Source organism: Ursus americanus, chromosome 2 (assembly GCF_024610735.1).
Source record: "Ursus americanus isolate L20-20 chromosome 2, mUrsAme1.1.p, whole genome shotgun sequence".
NCBI classification, from domain to species: Eukaryota; Metazoa; Chordata; class Mammalia; order Carnivora; family Ursidae; genus Ursus; species Ursus americanus.
Window position 1 is genome coordinate 20,125,936 of NC_142128.1, and position 23,649 is coordinate 20,149,584.

Sequence of the window (23,649 nt, forward strand, 5' to 3'; positions counted from 1 at the left end):
GGAATTTAAAACAGATGTCCATAGGACCCCGTTCTTCAATCTTTACAAAATGGGTTTCAGTGATTTACAACCAGTGCAAAATAGATTTTTTCCTGAAAATCTCTGTTTCCAGCTTTCCTTGGGAACATCCAATCTGGCAGCATCAGACCCTAAGTCCTAGGTGGCTGCTTCATGGAGGGGGGCTGTCATCCTCCAGTCCCCCCGCACTGCTCCCCGCTGTCTTGTACCTGACCTGCTCCACCTGTTAAATCACCTCCTCGGCCCCTGTGCTCCGGGTTTCCCCTCACGTTTTAAGTATGAGTGTTTCCAGCAACTCCCTGCTCACCTCTAAGCCTTTCAGTCCAAGGTAAACCTCTTCCAGAATGTTCCATCGTTTTCAGTCTGTGTCTGGCAGAGTATTCAGGGGGCTTACTAATAATTCAGGTCAGAGGACATGCCCAGAGAGGATGGCCTTCTGGGATGGTGGACACAGATAACACAGGAAACATGAGACAGCGAGACAGGCCTCTGTGCAACCACAGTGCCACAGTCATGCTCCTGGTGAAGAGACTCCCAGAAAGAACATCTCCCCCATCCTTCGTTTCCGTCCTACAGATTATAAGTAGAACCTGTGCAGGCTGTGCCATGTGCTGGCCTGGCTGTTTTCTCCACACTGTCGCTATCATAACTTTCTGTATATGTGGTGAATACTTGTGTCGGAATGATTACCTATAATGAAGGAGCTAACGCTTTGCATTATCTTTGATCCATCGATGCAGAAATGTATGAAGTAGAAAGTAAAGACCCGGCATAATCTCTCCCCCCACCAAGATAACCAGTGTACAGAGTGTTTTCTCCTATGGATGAACAGTACACCTAGAGACGGATAAATATCACACATGAAAACACAAATACAGTCCAGTGCCTGGCACCTAGAACGGTCAGTAAGTTTTTGCTGAAAGACTGTACATATACACTGAATAAATACATAGGTTGTAGTTCAATATATATCTGTTGAATGAGTGAATCTACATTTCTCAAAATAAATAGATTTATGTATAATTTTAATAAAGCGAATAATTGACACATCCTGTTTTGTAACTATTCTGGATCCTAGTAACTCATGGCTGTGCTTCTATTGTCATTTATAGCTCTGCCTCATTATTTCTGATGGCTTTCTAGTTCTCCTTTGCATGGAAATTCCATTTTACTTAATGTATTCAGTACTGATGGTCCTTTAGATAGCTGCATTTTATATGCTTTTCTATTAAACAGTGTTGTAGAAAGCACAGGTACACGTGCGTATGTGCAGGAATTGCTGGCTCAAGGAATTGCCCCTTATGAATTCTAATAGCCACTGCCAAACTGTTCTTCAAGATCCTCTTTACTAATTTGTATTTTCACAAGAGTAGATGACGGTTCTCTTTCTCTACAAAAGACATGATGTAATACTTAGTGTATTCTCACCAGCACTCCTTCTCCCCTGCTGGTAACAGCACCCAGTGTTCTCTGGGGGACCAGTACTCCCCCATTGCCATTCCCTGTGGTTTGGGTGGGGCTGACTCCATTTGCATTTCCAGGGCATGGCATGGAACCCAGCCAGACATCTTCAGAGTCTGTCCTGGGGCTCTAGCCACAGTGAAAAGTAGTCTATGTCCCTCTGGGACTTGAACTGAGGAGGGAGGAAACCTGGGTGGGGCAGGGGTGTCTCCTTGTGGACACAGCCTGTCTAGAGAGTGGATCCCCTGGATCCAGCCCTGGCTGCAGCCATAGTCCTTTTGGACTCTGGGTCACATATGAGCCAGTAAAGTTCCCATCTTGGCTTAGGGCAATTCGAGTTGGGTTCTCTTACAAGGAAAAGAGACCTAATCAATAGGAGAGAACATTGAAAGTCGTGCTTACACATGGGAGGAAAGGCTCTGCTCCAATTTCCTTCTGGTCTGTTTGTTTGGTTTTGGTACCTCTGTCCATTCACTCAGAGTGGAGTGTTGCTCACTGTATTAGCTGTCCCTCTCTAAACACTTGTCTCATGGTCTATAATTATTTCTTGCTTGTCTGTCTCTTCCACAGATCTATTGAGCCCCTTCAGGGCAGAAACTGGGTTGTGTTCACTTGTGATTCTTTAATACCTTGAACAGTACACAGTGTGGCCTCCATAAGTGCCCCTTGATGAATCAGCCATCCTAATTCTCTTCTTTGGGACCCCCCTGTCATGAGACCACCACATAGCCTCACGTCTGTGATACACAAACCATCTTCTGAAACACGCTCATCCTCCCATTGTAAACACATCACATCATGAGAACTCCCTCCTTGCAGCCATTCCTAATGCTCCCCCATGTTCGTCCCATGGAACCTCACTGTGCGGTTGCTGACAAGGTCCTTGTTCTTGGGAAGACAACATGGCCTTTTATGAATGGATAACACACACGATGGGCATGCCATTCACACACACGACTTCACTCATGGGCGAAGGGGACCTACGCTTTCTAGCCTTCCTCTTGAGTGCAGTGCACCCAGAATCCCACTTCTGATGTCTGTCAGTAACACGATAACACAGAATCACAATTCTAGGCTCTCTCCTGCCTCCGTGTTTCCTCCCTCTGCCTTGACAATGACCGGAGTGGAAGGAATACAGATATATCGAGGAAATCGACAGCAGTGAAGCAAAAGCTTCCCCAGAAAAACAGTTTTGACTTTGGGAGCATAACTGCCACACCCTTCATAGCTCTGTAATAGCCTCGGCTTCCACTGGCATCGAGCAATAAAGATTTTCAAACAGAGTCAAAGGTCAGGGCCAGAATTACAGTCCCAGTAGGAATCACCACTGACTCTATCCAGTTTTCATTTTCCCATACTTGGGCTCACACCGCCAGGGCGATCTGGTAGGAACTAGATTTACACTGGATTTGATAGTCTTTGTGGAGTTTCTACCCTGTGCTAGGCACCACAGCAGACCCTGGGAGATGAAAGAGAAAGACAGCAAGGGCTCTCAAGGCATTTTGTTTACTGGAGAACAATAACAAGTAAAGAGGCCACTGCATCATAGAAAACCAGGTGCTGTGTGGACTTAGGAACGTTCCCCGGGATGGGGCCATCCATTCCCTGTCGGAGCATCAGGGAAGGCCTTTTAGAGGCAGACACCTTGGCCTGGAGAGCTGAAGAATGAGTAGGAGGCAGCTACAGGGCTGGTGTGGTGAAAGGAACTCCGGAGAATCTCAGGTAGAGGCTAAGAGGTAAGAATGCTCGGCCTGCTCCATAAACTAGAAGTGGGGCACGTATGGCCAGAATCCAGGTGTGAAGAGAGAAGCTGCTACAGAGGAAGCTGGGGCCAAAGAGGGGCCGACTGGCTTGGTAGCTTGAAAAGGCCCAGAACTGGGGCCTCTGGGTGGCTGAGTTGGTGAAGGCTCTGCCTTTGGCTCAGGTCATGATCCCAGGGTCCTGGGATAGGGCCCCAGGTCAGGCTGCGTTCTCAGTGGGGAGCCTGCTTCCTCCTCTCCCCCTGCAGCTCCCCCTGCTTGTGCTCTCTCTCTGTTAAATAAAATAAATAAATAAATAAATAAATACCTCAGAACTTTGCACAAAAAAAGCAAACACCCCTTTCCTGATACAGTATATAAAGAGGCCAGAATGACAACATGACAAATCAGTCTTGACAGTCATTGAATATTGATTTTACAAGGCATGTTACTAAGAATGCAAAGGGAGGCAGGGGTAAGAAAGCTCACAAGGAATTATCTTAGGATTCATTTACAGATTCTCTGTTGAATCATTGGCCCCCACTCCTGCAGAGGGCGCAGAAGGACAAAGCACAGGCTGATACCCTGTGACATTCCTCCAGGAAACTTCCAACTATCTTAATGTTAATACCTTGCTAAAAGGGAAAACAACCTTAACCTGACAATGGCAAGGTCTCCAGTATCCTCTTTAGCATAGGAAAGTTCTTTTGAAGCCCTCCCTTTTCTTTCCCTCTCCCAACTCCCAAGTATGTAATCAGTTGCCCCCACAACCCTATTACAGCAGCTCTTTCTGCCCAGGGATCCTGTCCCAGTGCTTTAAGAAAACCAGCATTTTGCCCTAAAGACGTCTCAAGAATTCTTTCTCGGGCGTTGGCTCGAGATCTCAGCCCACCAAACCTCACCTGCCTTCCAAAACTACATCACTACTATCCTGTCTACCTCCCGCTGGGCATTATTTCTATCATTTCCTACAAATGACAGAAAAGTAGGCAGCGCTAGGCTTAGGGCACAGGCATCAACTCTGGCAACAGGATAAATGCACACTAAGGTAATAGGGTGGGGTAGCAACAAAGTTAAACAACAAAACTAAGCCACTTAGCAAAAAGTTATGGTGGTGGGGGGGGGGGACCCAAACCTTAAACAAGGAAACTGAAGAAATGGGAGGGGAAGTCAAAGTATTTTGGTACAGACACACACACGGAACTATCCGCACGTGTTCTGGCCAAGTCAAACTCCCCCTTTGACCCAACTTTTGGAAAAAAAGAAGCAAGAGCTGTGGAAGACTCACACCTTCATGTCTCTGCCCAGCAAAAACAGTCACTAGGTCCAGTACAGCTAACTGCCCTAAAAGACCTTGAAAGATGTGTCCCAGATACCTGGGCACATGACAGTCACCTCCAGGACCTCTCAAAACCACCAGTGGTTCCTGTTCCAACAGCCTGGTGGTCTGCAAACCCTGGTGTCTTCTGTCATTTCATAATGGAGAATGTTTCCTGTCAAGCATGAAAACAGTCCCCAAGAAACCTGGAGAAGGATCTGCTTCCAAATCCAAAGGGAGAAAGGCTTTTTAAAAAGCTATTAAAGAGCTAAACTAAAAGTCGGCCCAAGGCGTTTCCACAATTCTTTCCACCCAGTTCCCAATTTGTCAATATCAAAAACTTGGGCAGTTGGGTCCATAGGGGCCCGGGTTTGGGAACAGCAACACCTGTACAGCCCCTGCATGGACCACCGAAACTCCCTGGGCGCATCCGATGGTCTCTGATCATCCCTTCCTTATTTACTGCCATCAGGCACTTGGACGTGGAGGGTCCGCAGCAGCAGGGCGAACCTGAAAGGCTGAGGACGCCACCCCCAGAGCACAGCGTCCGCCTGGCCTCAGGCACAAGGGTTACCTGAGTTTTCACCCGGGGCAAACCCCGGGGGAGGTCAGGGGAAGGCCGGGGGAGGTCAGGGGAAGGCTCGGGTCCACTCCCTCCTGGGCGATGCTCTGCGGGCCTGGACAATGGGCGGCGGGATGACGACCCACCCCGCTGCTCCCCGGGGGCTCTGGCGCTGGCCCAGAACTGGGCTCCAGTTCTCGACGTGGCGCAGCCCGGTTCCAGATCCCGCGTGCTGCAAGGGATCGAGCGCGCGGCCCAGAAAACAGCCGGCCCTGCCGAGCCGGCCAGGCCAGCGTCCCCAATCGGCTCATCCCGTGCCAACCCAGATCGGCGCACTCGCCTACCCGCGGTGTAGCTGGCCCCTGCGTCATGCAGTTGGATTGCTTCTTCCTGGTGGAGGCGGCTGACCAAGGGGCTGGGCAGGGCAGCTTGGGAACCGCTCCGAGGGATGCATCACCTCAGGGCCCAGGTGGCTGTAGAGCTGTTCCTGGACGGGAGCCCCGCCCTCTCTGCCTCTCATCCAGTGGCACCGCCCACCGGGGGCCTTGTGGGACCAGGCAAAGGGTGTGGTTCCCAGCCCCTCCTCCACCCAAGGCCTGAACCCCAGGCCTCTCTGTGAGATGCCAGGAGCCCCCTATCCAGCACGGTCTTCGCCACCGCCCGCGACCCCCTCCCCGGTCTAGGCCGCACACCTGCGGGAGGCAGTTGATGGGTCACAGCGCTCCCGGCCGCCAGTGAACCAGCAAACCCAGGAGTGGGACTCACTGTCCCCGCAGGCTAACGAGGCAGGGAGGGACAGGTCACTCTGGAGCCTCTGGAGGTTGGAAATGCCCAAAGTCTCTTGAGCGCCATGCCTTACACGTGTGTAGACATTTGTCAAATGCACCTAGGACCTTCACTCCTAGGTGGATGGGTGCGTGGGACTGTGTACCTTTCACCTCCATTAAAAAGATTCTGTTGCGTGGAAAGCACACGCCAAAGGAGTTTGTGTACTGTGATACCACTTAGGGGGAAAGTCGAGGGCCAAGTGAATTTTGTGTGGGCAGGCACCTGGGGGCGGTGAGGCAGGAGCATGCACTCGGGGCCCGCCCAGGACCGCCATGAAAGCGGGGGAAGAAGCGGAAGGGGCCCAGCCCTGGCGTGAGAAGTCGTGGGGATGAGCGGCTGGTACCGGGACCAGTGGCCAAAGACGGCCTTGGGAAAGACCAAGGCCTTGGCCTTTCCTAAGGACCTGGCCTGCAGAGGGGAGGGGGGCCGGGCCCACGCAAGCGTTGCCTAGAAACGCTTATTGTCTTTGGATTCTTAGGCTCGCGCAGGCAGGGGTTCTGGGACACTTGGCGGGGTAGTCCGACTGCACTGGACGCTTTTTCACAGCGGACCAGGACAGTTTTATGACCCGCAGAGATGTTGCCTTGGGTTGGTGGCCTGGGCTCTGGCCTAGACCATTCCCCAGGGGAAGTGGATGGCAGAGAGCCTTGCTTCACCAGCCACATTGATTTCACCGGGCACGTGGGAAAGGGAACTTCCACTGGCGAGGAGATGGACTTCGCCGACCTCATCACATCACAGGCACAAATCAACAGACTCCTGAAGGACATCGAAACACTGGAGGCTGAGGTTAGTCACTGGAGGCATTTGTCTCAGTCAAAGATACTAGACTCCAGTGAAATTTGGAAACTGAAGACCACCATCAGGGACCTAGAACAACAACGGATGAAGAAGCTAGACGAACACCAACTTGAAGTATCGGTATTACAGAGTTTCCACAAGAAGCAACTGGCCGACGTCATTGAGAGGCACCGCCAACAACTACGTGAGTATGAGCAAAGGGAAAGTGAGCTTGGACGGGTGGAGCAACAACTTGCAGAGATGGAGCGGCTGAACGACAATCTGAAGAACGTTGCTTCTGATGTCAGAGCAGAAAACCAGAAGTTGGTTTTGGCACTCCAAGATGTAAGACACCAGCTGGAAGAATCGATTCTCCGTAACAACGAGGAGTGTCTGGAAAACAACATTGCTGTGAGGGCTTTAAAGATCGAAAAAGGGCGGTTAGTAGCGAAATTGTGTCGGACTGAGAAGAAGGCGTTGGAAGAGAAGAGGAAGTACAAGCAAACCATCAAGAAATTGTTACCTTTAGAGCATGCACGTTTGATCCAACTCATGCAAGAGAAAGACCTGGAACTATTCCACCTCCAAAAGAAGATCGAGCAGATGGACGCCGACCACAGAGAAACCAAGGACATGCTGTCCTCTGCTTTGAAGGAGCAGAAGCAATTGACACAGGTCATTAAAGAAAAAGCCTCAAGAAGCAATGACCTTTTAGAGCAAACCGTGGAGGACAAAGACATGCGTCTCACCTCCGTGACCGCCGAAAATCATCATCTGAAAGAAGAACTGGAGCGCCTGAGACAACAGAGTCGCCCTGTACCTGTGGTTGACCCTAAAATCCTCGAACTGGAGTGTGAAGTCTTCCAACTGAACGAGTTAAAAGATGACCTCGAGGAGGAAGTAAAGGAACAACAGAAGATCATTCACAACCAGCAGCAGGGGAAGATAAGACTGCTTCAGTCTCTACAGGAGCAGAAGCAGAAAGTGGACCATCTTCAATCCCAGCAGGAGCAGCTGCATATTGAACGCGCTCAGCTCCTTGCAGCGAAAGACCAGGAGATTCAGAATTTGCAAGACACATTAGACCAAATGAAAGCCCAGCTGCCTGACAAAAGCCAGCACATTGCAGCAGAGCACTGTGACGAGGTTCAAGTCACAAGCAGTCAGCCTCTTCCTAGAGAGAACGGAAGTGAGAAGCTTGATCCATCTAAAGGCGAAACTCAAAGATCAGTCCAAGGAATAAAAGAGCAAGAAGTGGAGCTGAAGCTTCTAACTGAACAGAACATCCGATTGACCGAACACATCGATCGGCTGTCCAAAGAGGAGATTGGTAAACTAACTCAGATTATCCAGCAGAAGGATTTGGAGATCGAGGGTCTTTCCAGCAGAATCTCTGCAGCTTCTCAGCGCCAGCACGTGGACGTGGAGCGACTTCAGCAGCAATTGCAAGAGTGTGCTTCGAAAAGCGACCAAGTGTTGGCTGTCTTAAATGAGAAAACGAGGGAGAATAGCCATCTGACAAGGGAGTATCAGAAAATGACAGAGAGACTTGCTGCCAAAGAAGCAGAGCTCCAGAGGATGCAAGAGGAAAATCGGAAACTGTCCCCGAGAATTGAATGTAGTGGTCAGGAGATGTTTAGAGAAACGATTCAGAATTTATCACACATTATTCGAGAAAAAGACCTCGAAGTGGATGCCTTAAGTCAGAAATGTCAGACTTTATTGACCATCCTGCAGACCTCCAGCACTGGTGATGAGGTTCGCGGCGTTCACATCGATCAGTTCAAGGAGCTTCTGCGGGAACGGGACACGTTCAAACAGCGAGTGAAGATCATGGAAGAGTGGAAAGAGCAGGTGATGACCACGGTCGAAAACATGAAGCGGGGGGCATCCCAGCTTCAGAGCGATCTTCGCCAGCTCCAGGCACGGGCTTGCACTGGCAGCGAGGAGGATTCCAAACTGCAGGCGACCTCTATGGACCTGATCCAGACTTACAGAGGCAAGGAAATAACCTTAGAACACTTAGAGAAGGACCTGGCACGAATTCAGCTCAGCATCGGGGAGAATTGCCACGCCAAGGATCTCCTCTTAGGGAAACTGGACGCGATTTTCCTGCAGCCCTCCCCCGACTCCTCAGAGCCAGCCGACTCTCTGAAGGCCGTGACATCTGACGTAGTGAGCCAGTCTTCTCAGTTGCGCCAAGAGGAGGTAGAAGAGCTAAAAAAATCAATGCAAGAAAAAGATACAATGATTCGAACCCTCCAGGAAGAGAAGCAGAGATGGATGGATTCCGTGTCGGCCGCGTCCCCAGGAGAAGGCAAACAACAGGAACACGGGGATTCCGACATGGAGCCGCTGAAGGAGAAACAGGCCGTTCTGCAAAACTTCATTCCGGATCAAGAGCTCCGACTACAAGCGAAAAGTGAGGAATTGCTTTCTTTGCAGGAGAAGTTCAGTAGCCAAGTGAGTGAAAATGACCTTTTGAGGCAGGCAGTCACCGATTTGAAGGAGAGACTAGCAGATTTTGAAACGGATGTGTGTCAACTGAAAGAGGAAAATGCAAAGCTCGTGGAAACGTGTAGAGAAAAGGAAATGGAAAATCAGGCCTTGCAAGAGACCAACAGGCGGCTTTCCATGCTGCCGAGAGAGGAGGAATCCCAGTCCGCTGCGGTGGAAGAGAAGGCGCTTGCTTTGGAGCAAGTATTGCGAGGGAAAGAAGAGGGTGAGACCGGGGAAGCGAAGCGGCTCGTCGATGCAGCTGCATCCGTGCAGGACCAGACAGTTGTGTGTCCACAGGAGAGAGAGGAAGTCCTGCTGGCACTGACACAGAAACAAATGGAAACCTGTGCCCTCCAGAAGGAGGTGCACCATTTACGGGAGAGAGAATCACGCCTCACCCAGGAGCTGGAGAGACGGCGTCACGTCGCTTCAGAAGCCGAAGATTCTCGTCGCCGCGAAGCTTTGGTCTCAGAAGGCAAAGTGGCTCAACTCAGAGAGGAAGTGACGGTCTTGCAGGGAAAGCTCGTTTTGTCTTCCACGGCCTTGGAAAACGCGAGCCATCGAGCCAGTGTGCAGGTGCAGTCGCTGCGGGAGCAATTGCACATGGTCACCCAGCAGAAAGAGGAAACCGCCTTCCAGCTTGCAGCCTCCCAGGAGGAAGGGAGGCAGTACGGTCACGTTCTAGCCGCCCTCAAGCTGGAACTTGCCGAGTGGATGGAAAAGGCAGACAGCCTAGAAGGGAAACTGAAGTCATTGCAGGGACACTTCCAGAAAGCAAAGTCTGACTTGGGTCTGAAGGAAGACCAGCTCCAAGAAGTCAAGAAACAGAACGAGGTCCAGCAGGAAGTCCTGGAGGACACCCAGAAGAAACTGATGGACTTAGTAAGTAAGTCCGAAGGCATGGTGGACAAAACCCTCCTGAGGAGACTCTTCGTGGGCTCTTTGCAAGCACCTGATGCCGACCGGCAGGAAGCCTTAAGGTTGATGGCAGGCACGCTGGGGATCCAAGAAGACCAGATGCGCCAGCTGTTCAGTGAAAGGCCAGGTGGGGTTACCAGCTGGGTGACTGGGGGGCCTGGATCCAGAAGCGCCCCCAACACACCCGGGAAACCAAGTCACCGAGCTATGGCCAACAATTCTTTTTCAGGACTTTTCGTCCAGTTTCTAGAAGCGGAATCACATTCAGCTTCTCCACCACCTAAACCCTCTGCTTATGCCGTGAAGCCCCCAGATTCAGGAGGAAGGGGAAAAGTGGCTAAGAAACAAGGCCCACAACATCTGAACACTGCCCTAGGATCCACAGCCCGAAAAAAAGATGTGAAGCCCCGCACCACAGCTGTGTCTCTCATTACCCCCCCAGGACCAGAAACGGATGGATCGGAGCACCTTCTTCTAAATGCTGTCACTGATGCTTTCCCCACATACACGCCCCAAATACTGTCACCTGCCACGAAGGTTGGAATGGCGGCCACAGGCCCCTCAAAGAAATAGACGATTCTCAAGCCGGAGAGGAGACGGCTCTTTGAAGAGCGCAAGTCACTCTGTGTTTCTACCTTAGCCCAAAATGGCCTTTTGCAAAACGTAATATATTTGCAGTTTTGCTTTCAGCTTAATAAAAATATTCTTTTATGACTTAACAAGAACAGAGGTCTTTTAATGACTGCAGAGGTATTCCCCAAACTGAAAACAGTGGTGACTTCTTATGAGAGTAGACATTGGTGGTGTTGGAGGCTGTGGTCCAAGGATACTTCCAATATTGTTTGTAATGCTGTAATGTTTTCACAAGGAGCAGGTATCTACATATACCCTGGGTAAGGAACACATCAACTGGTTTTAATGTTCCGAACTTACCAAATACACGAACACACACACCTTGTACGAGAAACAAGGTGAACAGCATGAAAGTACAAGATACGTACAATTTTAGAAAAATGTAAATTTGCTTTACCCAGCTAAGTCCCATTTCTCTCTCTCTCTTTTTTTTCATTTTTAATTGTTGTTCCATTTGTTTTTCTGTTGCCTAGGAAATCACTCTATGGGTAACGGGATTTCTCTCCGGCCTTTTAGAAATATATGTGTATTTGCCTATTTGGGAGTATAGTATTTTCTGATTTTTTTTTTAAATCACTCTGCCTTAGAGGTCTTTCCAAATGTGAATGAATTCCAATTTATTCTTTAAAAGAAAACCCAGCATTTTATGGATATACCCTAAATTATTTAACTAGCTCCTATCATCAGGATTTAAGCGATTTTTATTCCAAATGTCCATGATGGACTGCCTAGTCCATTTTCTCAAAAGCCACTCCAAATCTCCATTTGCAGTTCAAGGCTAATTGTTCCATTGTATGCAGGAATCCATCCATTCAGACTTCTTTGCATTTTTACTTTAAGGTTTTACTTGTTTATTTGCCACAGAAAGTAGGGGAAGAACACAGGCTGCGGGAGCTGCAGAGGGAGAGGGAGAAATAGGCCCACAGCTGAGCAGGGAGCCCTATGTGGGGCTCAATCCTGGGACCCTAGGATCGTGACCCGAGCCAAAGGCAAACACGCAACCAACTGAGCCACCCAGGTGCCCCAATACTGAGTCTTAATCTGAGGTTTTCCGTCACAGTGGATTCTACTGTCTCCATGTGAATTTCAACCTGCACTGAGACTTTTAAGGTGTAGGACAGGTGCTTCCCTAGGAAGTGAAGTTGGCACCTGAGGAAGAGTGAGAGGCGGTCGTCAAAACCAAATGTATCAATTCCATTGATGTTCACTCAGTTGATCCCATGGGAATCTCTAGGTGTCCAAGGGTAGAAGGAAGGGCTGACGTCCTCCAGCACCATGGAGTCTGGCAATGGACTGTGGACAGAAGCAGCCACCCCCAGCCTCAGGTAGGATAAGCAGACTTTGGCTTCAGCCTGTAGCAAGAAGGCCTTGCTAACTATATTGAGCTGGTGGGGGGTACCATGACCCACGGAATAACAGACAGCTGGATATGAAGGCTCAGAATCCGTGAGAGTCTCTATTTCCAGGAGAGCCCAGTGCATGGCCAGCAATTGTTGCTTTCATGGTCTATAACCAGGGCCAAGGGGGGCCGTTTCTTGGATTGGGAGTCCATGGACAATTTACAGATACCATGGGTGGTCCAGGGACTCCAGAAAGTGGGAGAGGAGGTTGCTAAAGCCTTTTCACTAGGGCACTAACAGGGGATTTTTTAAAAAGTTTATTTATGTGTTTGAGAGAGAACTTGAGCTGGCAGAGGAGTCCAAAGAAGAGGGAGAAACAGGCTCCCCACTTAGTAGGGAGCCGAATGTGGGGTTCTATCTCAGGACCCCGAGAACATGACCTGAGCCAAAGGCAGAGGCTTCACCAACTGAGCCACCCAGTCGCCCCCTAACAGGTGGTTTAAATTGGACGGATTCTAGAGCCTATTGTTTAGGGGAGCCCACCCAACGTGGGCTCATTTACAAGTAACAGCATAAATGGGTTTCAGTAAAATTTATAAACAAGAAATAAGTTGTGTCCAGAACCCAAAAAATACTGAGCGATGTTGGACTCGTGTGTCCTTTTTTCTTTTTAAAGATTTTACTTAGTTACCAGAGAGAAAGCGCAGAAGAGTGAGTGCACAAAGGGTGGGTGGGGCAGAGGGAGAGGGAGAAGCTGGCTTCCCAGTGAGCAGGGAGCCCTATGTGGGGCTTGTTCCCAGGATCCTGGGATCACGACCTGAACCAAGGCAGACACTTAACCCACAGAGCCACCCCAGCGCCCCTGCACTTGTATGTCCTTAACAAGTGTGTCAAACAAATGTCCTCACAGTAGGATGTCACAAAAGTGATGTCATACCTATGTTCCTGGAGAAAGATGGGTGCAGTAAGTTCCTGCCCTCAAGGATTGTGTGTGATAACAGTGTGGTTTGGGTGCCCTGTGCATAACAAGGTAAAACATGTCGCCTTCAAATTCAAGATGTTGAAATAGGCACTGAACAGAACATATTGGCCAAATATATAATAGCAAAATATTTACCACTTTTAAATTTGTTGGTCTCCCTTGTGAGTTTCATTTTTAAAAGATCTTATTTATTTTAGAGATTGAGAGAGAGAGAGAGAGTAAAACAGGGGGGAGGTGAGGGGCAGCGGGAGAGAGAATCCCAGGTTGATTCCACCCTGAGCACAGAGTCCAGCAAGAGGCTCAATCCTATGACTCTGATATCATGACCTGTGCCGAAAGTTTAACTGACTGTTCCACCCAGCTGCCCCTAGGCGGTCTCAGAGTTTTAATGGGACCAGGGTATATTCTAATCAGGTATGGTAAGAAAGGAAGATATAGAAATAACTGTCACAATGGAAGAAGCTCTTTAGAAACACAGATCCCAAGAAAGGAGGTCATGAGAGCCATGAAGGGCCATCCAGGGAAGCACCAGGGTCAGTCAGGAGAAAGAGGGAGTGAAGGGAAAATGTGGGCAAGAGCCTTCACTGTGGTTTCCACGGGAAGGGACAGGTGAGGCAGGGTGAGCACGTTTAAGACTGGTTAGTTGGAATAATTTCAGTGGGTCTGGGCCACAGTGGTGTCTGGAGTAGTCTGTCCCTACCCTGGGGTGATCGGGCAGGGGATGGTGGCCCAGAGTGTAAGAGCTTCTTAGAGGGAGTGGTTGGGGGCAAAGGCCCTGAATTGGTTGGTTTACATGTGAAAGGTGTGCTCAGAGGCAAGCTGTGGACCATCTCCAAAAATTAACTATGCCTGTCAGGGACAGTCCCTCCAAAGTCACCAAGGCCTGAGATGTCAAAGCATTAAATACAGAAGCTAGAGAATGCAGTTATTTTACTAGTATAACCATCGTTTGAACCCTCGTATTAAGTCCATGAAGGTTAGCCAAACCGCATGTCTTAGCAGACATTAAGTTAATTCAGATTGCATGGTGCACTGGGTGTTATATGCAAGTAATGAATCATGGAACTTTACATCAAAAACTGGGGATGTACTGTATGGTGACTAACATAATAAAAATATTATTATTAAAAAATAAAGTTAATTCAGAATTATGTTGTAGGGACAAAAGCCAATTGGCCTCCTTTTATCTTTTGCCATACAAATAATTTTAGTAAATTTGGATTTTTTTTTTAAGATTTTATTTATTCATTTGAGAGAGAGCAAGAAGTGTGACAGAGCAGGAGCTAGGGGGCGTGGCAGGGAGAGGCAGAGGGAGAAGCAGACTGACTCCCTGTCCAGCAGGGAGCCTGACATGGGGCTCAATCCCAGAATCCGGGGATCAGGACCCTAGGAGAAGGCGGGCACCTAATCGTCTGAGCCACCCAGACGTCCGTGTAAATTTTGGATTTCCAATTGGGTCAAATTGTGACACTATGTTGAATTAATTTGGGGTGGGAGGGAGGGTTCCATTCCTCCTTATTGTCAGTTTATTTATTCCTGGATTTACGTGGGGGGCGGGGGAGTGTCTTTTTACGCTGCTCATCTTTCTCTGTTTTTTCTTCCGGAGAGTCTCCAATCAGCATCATCAGGGTTGGAGCCTCTGTCATGGCAATAGCTGTATGGTTTCAAGTCTGTTGACTTAAGTCAGGGTGTGAATTGATACCTTCACTGTGCCACAGGGGTGCCGTGGATCTTTCCCCCATAACCCTGAGGATCCGGATCTTGTGCTAAACAGGTTTGGGCAGCGAGTGGTCAGTGAAAGAGCACAGGACCCACAGCCCAGACGCTGATGAAGCAAAACCATCTTCTGCTACAGCCTTTCTCTCCCGTGGACTGCTTCCCCTCCCCACTGTTCCTGCTCTGCAGATTGCCTCAGGATAGTTTTTCATTTCTAGCCACATAAAGTCATGAGTTTTGGGTTCTGTCTCCAATCACACATGGTGCACATGTTCTGGGTGTTTATGGGGAAAGGGAGCTGGGGGGTAGCGCCATGGCTGACTGTCCTCTTCCTGTGGGAATGCCAGTCCATCTCCCCAGTGTTGGAGTCCACAGCCAGGAAGACCATTTTGTCTGTGGCCGCAGTGGGAGCCTTAAGCCTCTCGATCACATCTAGAGTCCTTCGACAGGCTGGGAAGTAACAACACTAAGAGAAATGCAAGTGTGTGGCTGAGAGGGTTGCACTGGGAGAGAAGTGGAACACCAAACACCCCCCCCCACTTTTGTGTTTCTCATCAGCTCCTGGGCCCTGGGCTGCCATGGATGTGCACCTCAAAATTCTGAGGGCTCAGGAGGACACAGGGTAACAGGGAAAGGAGTGGTAGCTTGGGAGACAGGCAAGGCCACTCCCTTTGCCTGAACCACAGTGCTCATGAGGCAGCCACGGAGCCATTCTTATGTCTCCCTGGGGTCGTGGTCTCCTTCCTTCCACCAACACCAGAGAGGGTCATCCCCAGGACTGTGCTTGGGGTGCGCTTTCCCCAACAGGATCTGCATGTCTGCCCCAGCACTGGCCCAGCTCCCAGTCGGTGGAACTCAAGCACACCAGTCAGCATGTGTGGTTGCGGACTTCAGCAGGGAGTCTTGGAGACCCATACAGGCCAGATGCAGGTCACATTCATGGCACCTCACGCCTAGATACAGTCAGTTCACATTGGTTCTCACCTTGTTGGCAAAGATGGGACATTAGTTTGGAAACGGATGGTGACTTCCATTTGAAAAACAGAACAGGAGCTAACACACACGCTGGCCAGCGATGGCCAGTTCCCTCCCAGATAGTGCTTGTCACCTCTGAGGCTAGTTAGCTAACAAAGGAACAGTTCACGCTGTCCCCATGTCCTCAGTTAAGGTGGGCCACCCTGTTTGTGATGCCACTTGTTTTATTCACCTTCTCCTCAGTTCCCTGGTGAGAGAGAGCTTCCTGTTGCAAACCTGTGGGGATCACCTGACACCCGACAGCTGTGATTGACAGCAGTTCACTAGTCACATATGCTCACAGTTCAGGGGTAGGATCCCCCACACTGTGCAGGGCTGCACAGGGATTGCTCTTGGGAACACAGAGAATAAGCAGGGGCTTGGAAGGCAAGACTGTGTCCTAAAGGTGGAGGGGGGCTGCAAGTCCTGGTTCCGATGGGAGGGTATATGAGTGGCTTGCTTGAAGAACTTAGTGGGCTTCTAGGGAACTGAATGCTGCTCCTCAAAAATCAACAGGCACCATGTCTGGTCCCTGTGGTGAGAAGGGTTTTTGTTTAGGAGACCTTACTTTGCATTTGGCCATTTGAGCCCCTCCTTGATTTTCCCAGGCATCAAGACAGCCCTTAGTATGGAATCTTAATTTCAGGCTTATGCCACAAGAGGGTATGAAAATCTAATTCTTCTTAGAACTAATAACGGAGTTTCACGGTGAAACAGTACACAGAATAAACACATACAGTAAGTTGTACTGCTATATACTAGATATGAACATGTGGGCACCACAATCAAACACACTCACAATTAGTAATAAAACTATACTTGGGGATAAATCTCACAAGGCATGTCCAGGAGTCACATGCTGAAAGGTATTTAGCACTGATAAAGGAAATCAAAGATACAAATACATGGAGAGATACACAATACTCGTGAATTGTAAGATTAAGCGTAGTAAAGATGTTAACTCTCTCCAGATTTTTTTTTTAAGATTTTATTTATTTATTTGACAGAGATAGAGACAGCCGGCGAGAGAGGGAACACAAGCAGGGGGAGTTGGAGAGGAAGAAGCAGGCTCGTAGCGGAGGAGCCTGATGTGGGGCTCGATCCCAGAACGCCGGGATCACGCCCTGAGCCGAAGGCAGACGCTTAACCGCTGTGCCACCCAGGCGCCCCTCTCTCCAGATTTATAGAGAGATTTAATGCAATTGCTGTAAAATCCAGTAAGGTTTTCTTTTTTTTCCCTTTTTTGTCGTGATAGATAAGATTATTCAAAACGTAATGTGGAAAGACAAAGGAATTAGAGTAGTTTCAAAAACAATTTAATAAAAGAATCATAAAATGGGAACATACAGTGTACCAAGTTTCAAAACTTATTAGATACTTATAATTGGATAGACAGTGTGTCATCTGCAGGGCACACACACAGATCAATAGAACAGAACAAAGAGCCCAGAAATCGTCCCCACAAATACATCCAACTGATTTTGAAAAAGGTGCTAAAGCAACTCAACTGAGGAAAGATAGCCTTTCAACGGACTGTAGGCATTTAAAGCTGTGATGAGCTCATAGGCCCCAGACTCAGAAAAGAGCACCAGCAGGGAAGGAAGATGGTAGTTTGAGGTCCTACCAGGTGCTGTTGGGAAAGGAGGGATCGTTTGTGCCCAGCTCAGGATGCAAGCTCCAAGTGCTGGGTGTCAGTTTCTTTCATCATTCTGAGCCGAGATCCTCCTGATCCATCAATTCCACAGGCTCCTGGGATTGTCCCGTCAGCTCCCATACTGCAAACCGGGGTCACCCCTAACTGAGCATCCAGTGCTCCAGACTCCATTAGCCTTCCCATTAGCATCATTGTCAGCCTATATGAGGTGGCAAGATCGTTCTCAGTAACTCTGTAAGTACATCCTTCCAGTCCAGCAAAAAAGAGAGCTCTTCTAGCCTAGCCACTCCCTCCCGTTCGACCCTGGCATTCATTCTGATTGGACAAACCCACCACCACCCTCCCCAGCTCTAAAGTATGGTGAGGGTGTTTGTGTGTGTGACCGGCCAGGCCTTGGTAAGTTTCACCATGTTTCAGGCGAGGAGCCTCATCTAATCCACACGGATTGAAAGGAGGGTTTAGTTCTTCATCATTAACTCAGGCTGTTGTAGAAGAAAGAATGCTGGATAGACAGAACACCAAATGCCTACTTTAGCCTCTTGCGGAGAAGTTTCATGGTTAATGCCTGCTTTTTGCTCCAATATGAATGTCCACAGGGGTTTTACATTTCAGATTCTCTTTCCTTGACTTTGTCAGAGGATGCAGATGAGCTGGCAGTGAACGTTCTCTGACATTGTCTCATGACGTAGTTGAGGACTACCCCAGTATAGTCTCCTCTTTGGAGGCATCGCACAGCCTGAGTGAGACGCCTGAACTAGCCAGTAACAAACTCCACTCCCGTGTCATAAAGGTCTAGCTCCTTCATCAGCAACTTCTAAAGGAGTTGGGCCTGCCTGCAGGAAGCCTTTGGCGTGGCCCTCAGTGAAAAACGGACCAGTGTCCTCTGAATCAGATTTTTTTTCTGCAGAACAGAGGTGTCCTTTCCTTAGAAAACGACAAGAGGCACATCAATATATCTGCCTCCACCTTCTTCCAATTACTCTCAGCCTCACCATCCACACCTATGGGATTGACACTTTATACTACTTGCCCTTCACACTTACTACTTACTCACACCCATGGAATGTGTCCACTGCCAAGGTAGGAGACTGTGCTCATTCAGTGGTTTGCATTACCCTCTTGGCAGAGGACCACTCAACGAAAGTGGTGTATTTGATCTCACCACTCCCCCTGGCAAGCCTCCCTAAGCTCAGCCTTCTCCACTGTCATTTCTACTTTGGGTATCAATGAGTTCTTGTCCCTCCATTAAATACTAAGTAAGCTTTTGATATCTGATCTTGCCCTAAGATATGTACCCTGACATTTTATTGTTAGTGTGTGTGTGTGTGTGTGTGTGAGTTCTTAAAGTTTGAGTAGCTCCATTCAGTGCTCCTGACAGAGAAATGGAACATACAAATGCACTTCTTTATTTTTCTAGGAAATGTTTTCTAAGAAGTCCAGTACAAAATATATATATAAGGAACGTCTTAAATATGCATGAAACACATGTGAACCACCCGAACGTGAGAAATGATTGAAGGGCCTATATAATCCTTCTCCTCCAGTGTTCTACCCTCCCCATTCCCTAAATGTCACAGATGTGGTGATTGTTTCCCCTCCCCTCATTCCTTTCTTCTTCTGTATAGTATTTTATCATTTATGTGCATTTACTCTAAACATTCGTTTTGCTTGGTTTGAACTTTTAAAAAATGTTCTATTCCCTTCTTTCACTGAATATTGTTTCTTAACTTCAGCCATTGATGCTTGTAACTGGCAGCTCTAGTTCGCTTTCACTACGACATAGTTTCCTATTGTAGCAGTTTTCCGCACATTCCTTCCTCCACATTTGAAAGGCGATTATGTGCGCAAAGCCCTTACTTAGCACAACTCTTGGCGCAGAGTCAGCGCTCCATGAACATTTGTTCAGTGGTTGAGACTGAGCCCCGACTCAATGTAACACTAACACTTGCTTCCTCAGGCTGGATTCTCTGCGCCTCGCCCCAATGCTGAGGATCTTGCAGCTCTTCCCCCTCCTGTGAATGACAGAAAATGTTCTGGTGCTCTCCCCGTGCATCCATGACTACAATTCCCGGAATGCATTGCGGTGCCTCTTTACGTCCGTTTCCCTTTACGTCCCGCCCCCAGAGCGATTCTGCACTTAGTGGGCGGGGCTATATTTTTTTAATCCAATGAACCCTTCCTGAGGGGGCGGAGAAATTGTCCAATCAGCGTCTGGGCAGAGTCGCCAATGAGCGGGAAGGTTGTCAGGGCAGCCGACGTATGCGGCGTCCCTAAGCCGCCTCAGCTGAGCCCGGTGGAACCAACCCCTCCTACCTTCTCCGAGGCTGGCTGGTTCCCCTGGCGCCTGCGGAACGCTCTTCCGTGTTCCCGGTGGGCGCAGCATCCCGGAACCTCCACGGACATGGCCAGTAGCCTGAGGACGCCCTCTTTCACCTCCTGTTCTTCCTCCTCGACAGACACAAGACGACGACGACGGTGTGCGCGGCACTTGCAAAGATGCTTCTATGTGCAGAGGTGCCTGCGGGGCGCGGGGTCCCCGGGGGCGTCCCCGGGGGACTGGGGTTTGTGTGGGGGGAGGCGGGCCTGTGTCTCAGGAACTCGCTTGTGCACTAGAAGGTAGCCGTCAAGTCGTGGGCCCCGGGTTTCACACGTGTGAAGTGCCCAGAGCGGGGCTTCATTCGTGGAGGTGATAATTACCTCACCTGTGCTGTGCGCCGGGCCTGGGGATGGCGTGAGTGGGACTCCGGCGCTGAACCAGGTAGACGGGGGCTTGGCCTTCTTGGGGCTAAAGTCTGTCTGCAAGACCGAGGAGAAGCAAATAAGTGTGGTGTTGATGGGGGAGGAGGAGTTCAGGTTCTCCCTCTTGAATAGGTTACTTTCCATTGGGGGTTGTCAGGATCCCCACTGCACCTGAGGTCGGGCCAGTCAAGGGGTGTGTGTGTGTGCGTGTGTGTGTAGGGGGGGCATGGTCTGCCTAGGAGCACGTAATATTGGTGTGCAGAGCCAGTACTTTTCAGAGCTCTTGCATGTTTGCCGCAAGAGTCTACATTCTTAGGGGTCTTGTGGGGCAGCGTTGTGAGCACAGATAAGTGTGACAAGTCGGAAAGCACGAGGCTGGAGTGTACTTCATTCATTGGTTCACTCAACAGAAATTGTTGAGAGTGTACTTTGTGGTTGACCCTTTCTTTTGGGTGGGTGGTGGGTATTCAGTGACTGGGAACACATGATAAATAGGACTGGCATGGTGCATGATGTAGTTACCACCTGGCTGGAAAAGACAGGAAGCAAATAATTACCCATGATATACATAATTACCGCTTTGCTTTGAGTGCTGAGAAATACAGTGTGCATTAGAGGTTGTAATTTAGGCAATATCATATAAGCTGAGAACAGAAGGCTAAGAATAAACAGGGATGTGGGGGGGGGAGTGTTCCCTTAGAATAGGAGAGGAGTGTGAACTGTTAAAGGAATTGAGAGAATGTCCTTGAAGCTGGGGCCATGTAGGGACTGTAGGTTGGGGAAAGCCAATGTTTGGGGTTAAGACTTGCACTTTTTGTAGGTTCTTGGACACTAAGCGTAGTGATTGAAACATGGAGTCCAGAGCCAAGCTGATCCTAGCTCTGCCACTTATGAGCTGTGTTACTAAACCACTCTGCATCTCAGTTTCCTGATTTGAGAAATGGGGATGATGATAATCCCTCTTCACACATGACTGTGAAGATTAAATGATAGTTAACATTAATAAAACACTTAGAGCCATGTCTGGCATGTAGTAGGTGTTAGTGGTGGTTGATTCAAGAAATAGATGAATACATCTCTAAGTATTGAAGACTTGGAGGCAGTGTGTGGTGAAATTTGTGAAGGCTAATGGCTTCCACCCAACTTCATTTCTTCTCCAGCATTCAGGTGCTGTTGACCACGTGTGTCACACTGTTGAATTAGAAATAATTTTTCTCATATTGACTGTTATTTGCTAAGAGAATCTGAAGTGCCATCGATGTGATCAGAGAGAGAGAATACTTTTCAGTACGATGTTACGATTAGGTTTATTTAAAATTTATTGGTACTATTGATTATTTAATATTTGTTGGTAACTGTTTTTGCAAAGTTGCTTACTTAAAAAAAAGTAAATTGACCGTAGAGTAATTCAGACACAGAATAAGGACAGAGAAGTAGTATAACTAGAGCTTGCCTTTTCTTGACTCTCCATGGGATAGTTTTGATAATTTCTCTGTTCTTCTCTTAGATTCCAGTGCCCCCCTGTGTCTGCAGACATGTCAACATTGTAAGGGAGGTTTGGGTTTGGAATTGCAGAGATTCTAGGCAGTTGTACCCAGCCCAGAGGGCAGATCAGCAGAGCCTGTGGGGCTTTTTAAAGAAAACACAAATGCTTAGGTCCTCCTCTAGACTCACTGAGTCAGAATCTTCTGGGATAGGTCTCAGGCTCTAAAGACCAGGCATGTGTGCCATCGGGATGCAATCCTTCAAGGTTTTTTTTTTTTTTGCACTGGGCTTTCCTTCATCGGAACAACATGCAACATGATTGGGAGATTACATAAATTAATGTTTGAGGACATTTTCCAGGGCTCTGTCCTTCAAGTTTTGTGATCTGCATCTTCACTGTAGTGTGTTAAACCCTTAAGCCTTGTCAGAAAGTCATGTTATTAATAACGTAGGGATTCCTTGCATTACCTGGGGAAATCACTTTCTGCCTCAGTCCATTCTTTGGAATGGGGATTAGAATGGTAACCCACCTTTGGGATGTAAGGATGAAATGAGAAATAGGTCCAAGGCAGTTAGTACAGGATCCGGCACAGAGTGAAGCCTTCCTTAAATTATTATTACTACTTCTGATTTCCCTCCACTATTTATTTATTTTACAGATTTTATTCATTTATTTTAGAGAGAGAGCGTGCATGGGCGGGGGCAGAAGAGGATGGAAGGGGGGGGAAGATCTTGAGCAGAATCCCCACTGAGTGTGGAACCCCACTTGGGGCTCAATCTCAGGACTTTCAGATGATGACCTGAGCCGAAATCAGAAGTTGGACACTGAACCGACTGGGCCACCTAGGCACCTCTTGATTTCCCTCTGTTCTGAATATTATTTGGTTGCAGTTATGGAGTCCTAGTTATGTCCTAGCTGTGGGTCAGGCTGGTGCCTGCCGCCCTAGGTTACAGTCATAAAACCCTTAAAAAATAACGTTAAGAAAGCCAGTTGGCCTCCCAGGACACCTAGGAGTCCCTCTAAAAAAGGGAACCATCCTTTCCTACTGTGACAGTGGTCAGCATCCTCCAGAAAAGCCACTGGAAGCACACCTGTCCTTAAACACAGTGGGTTCGTTACTCATCCTGAGGCAAAACCCACATCATGGGGAACTGTGGGGCTGGTGAATAAGAAAGAGGGTGTTAGAAAGAACTTACAGGATTTGGACTTTGGGTGGATGTTTTGGGGAGTGTTCAAAGAAGCAGGTGTGCTTCAAAGAAGCACACAAAGGTGTGCTCTAGACTGCGTGCCGACTGGAGGTGAGACAGTTCTGGGATTGGGTAGCTCCATCAGTCTTTTCTAGAAGGAGGTATGAGTAGTGTGACAACTGGTGTCGTTCAGAAGGAAGGCACTTGCTGGTATCAGCTGGGAGAGAGGAATGATTGGTATTTTCCACCTGGCATGACAACCTGGTTTTTGTCTGTTTGGACAAGAGGAAGTGGTCCTTTTTTGTCTCCCTTCATCACCTTGGCTATGTCACGTTGTGCTGCTATTCTGCGAGATGGTTTGTGTCCAACAGGAGAACCACATGGCCTCCCTGTGAGCCCCAGGCCCGCTTCTACCAGCAGTGCAGCCTGGCTCAAGGTGCCAGGCGACCTCCTCGATGTCACCGCTGCTTTTCCTTCCTTCACAGTAGAGGAGGGAAGTCTTCAAAAGGCAAATAGGTGTTTTCCAGGTAGAAGAAACTAGCCTGGACATTGAAGCACAGGGCTGTGTCAGGGGCAGAAGACACTGGGTCGAGGAGTGAGTAGCAACAAGAATTCTGGAGAAGTTGTCAGATAACGAAATGCGGGAGGTAGAAGGGTTTCAAGTGGGGGAGCTGACATGCTCTGCGTTTGCTTTAGACGGATCCCCGGCAGCCTTGTGGGAGATGCATTGGTGACCAAGGGAAAGTCAAGGGAAAGTCTGTTCCCCTTTCCTTTT

General features: G+C 48.7%; 1 protein-coding gene and 1 pseudogene across 13 annotated transcripts in view; both read left to right on the top strand.

Annotated features, from left to right (window-relative positions):
* The first annotated feature begins 1,432 nt into the window (after positions 1-1,432).
* LOC148110494 (thyroid receptor-interacting protein 11 pseudogene) lies at positions 1,433-17,026 on the top strand (annotated as a pseudogene).
* Positions 17,027-19,608: 2,582 nt separating this feature from the next.
* Positions 19,609-23,649, top strand: part of LOC148110495 (uncharacterized) — a 36,690-nt gene continuing 32,649 nt past the window's right edge. For all 13 annotated transcript variants that reach the window (XR_015727362.1, XR_015727364.1, XR_015727369.1 and 10 more), the window contains exon 1: positions 19,609-19,976. The gene's annotated coding sequence lies outside the window, so the exon portion shown is untranslated. The remainder of the gene's footprint in view (positions 19,977-23,649) is intronic.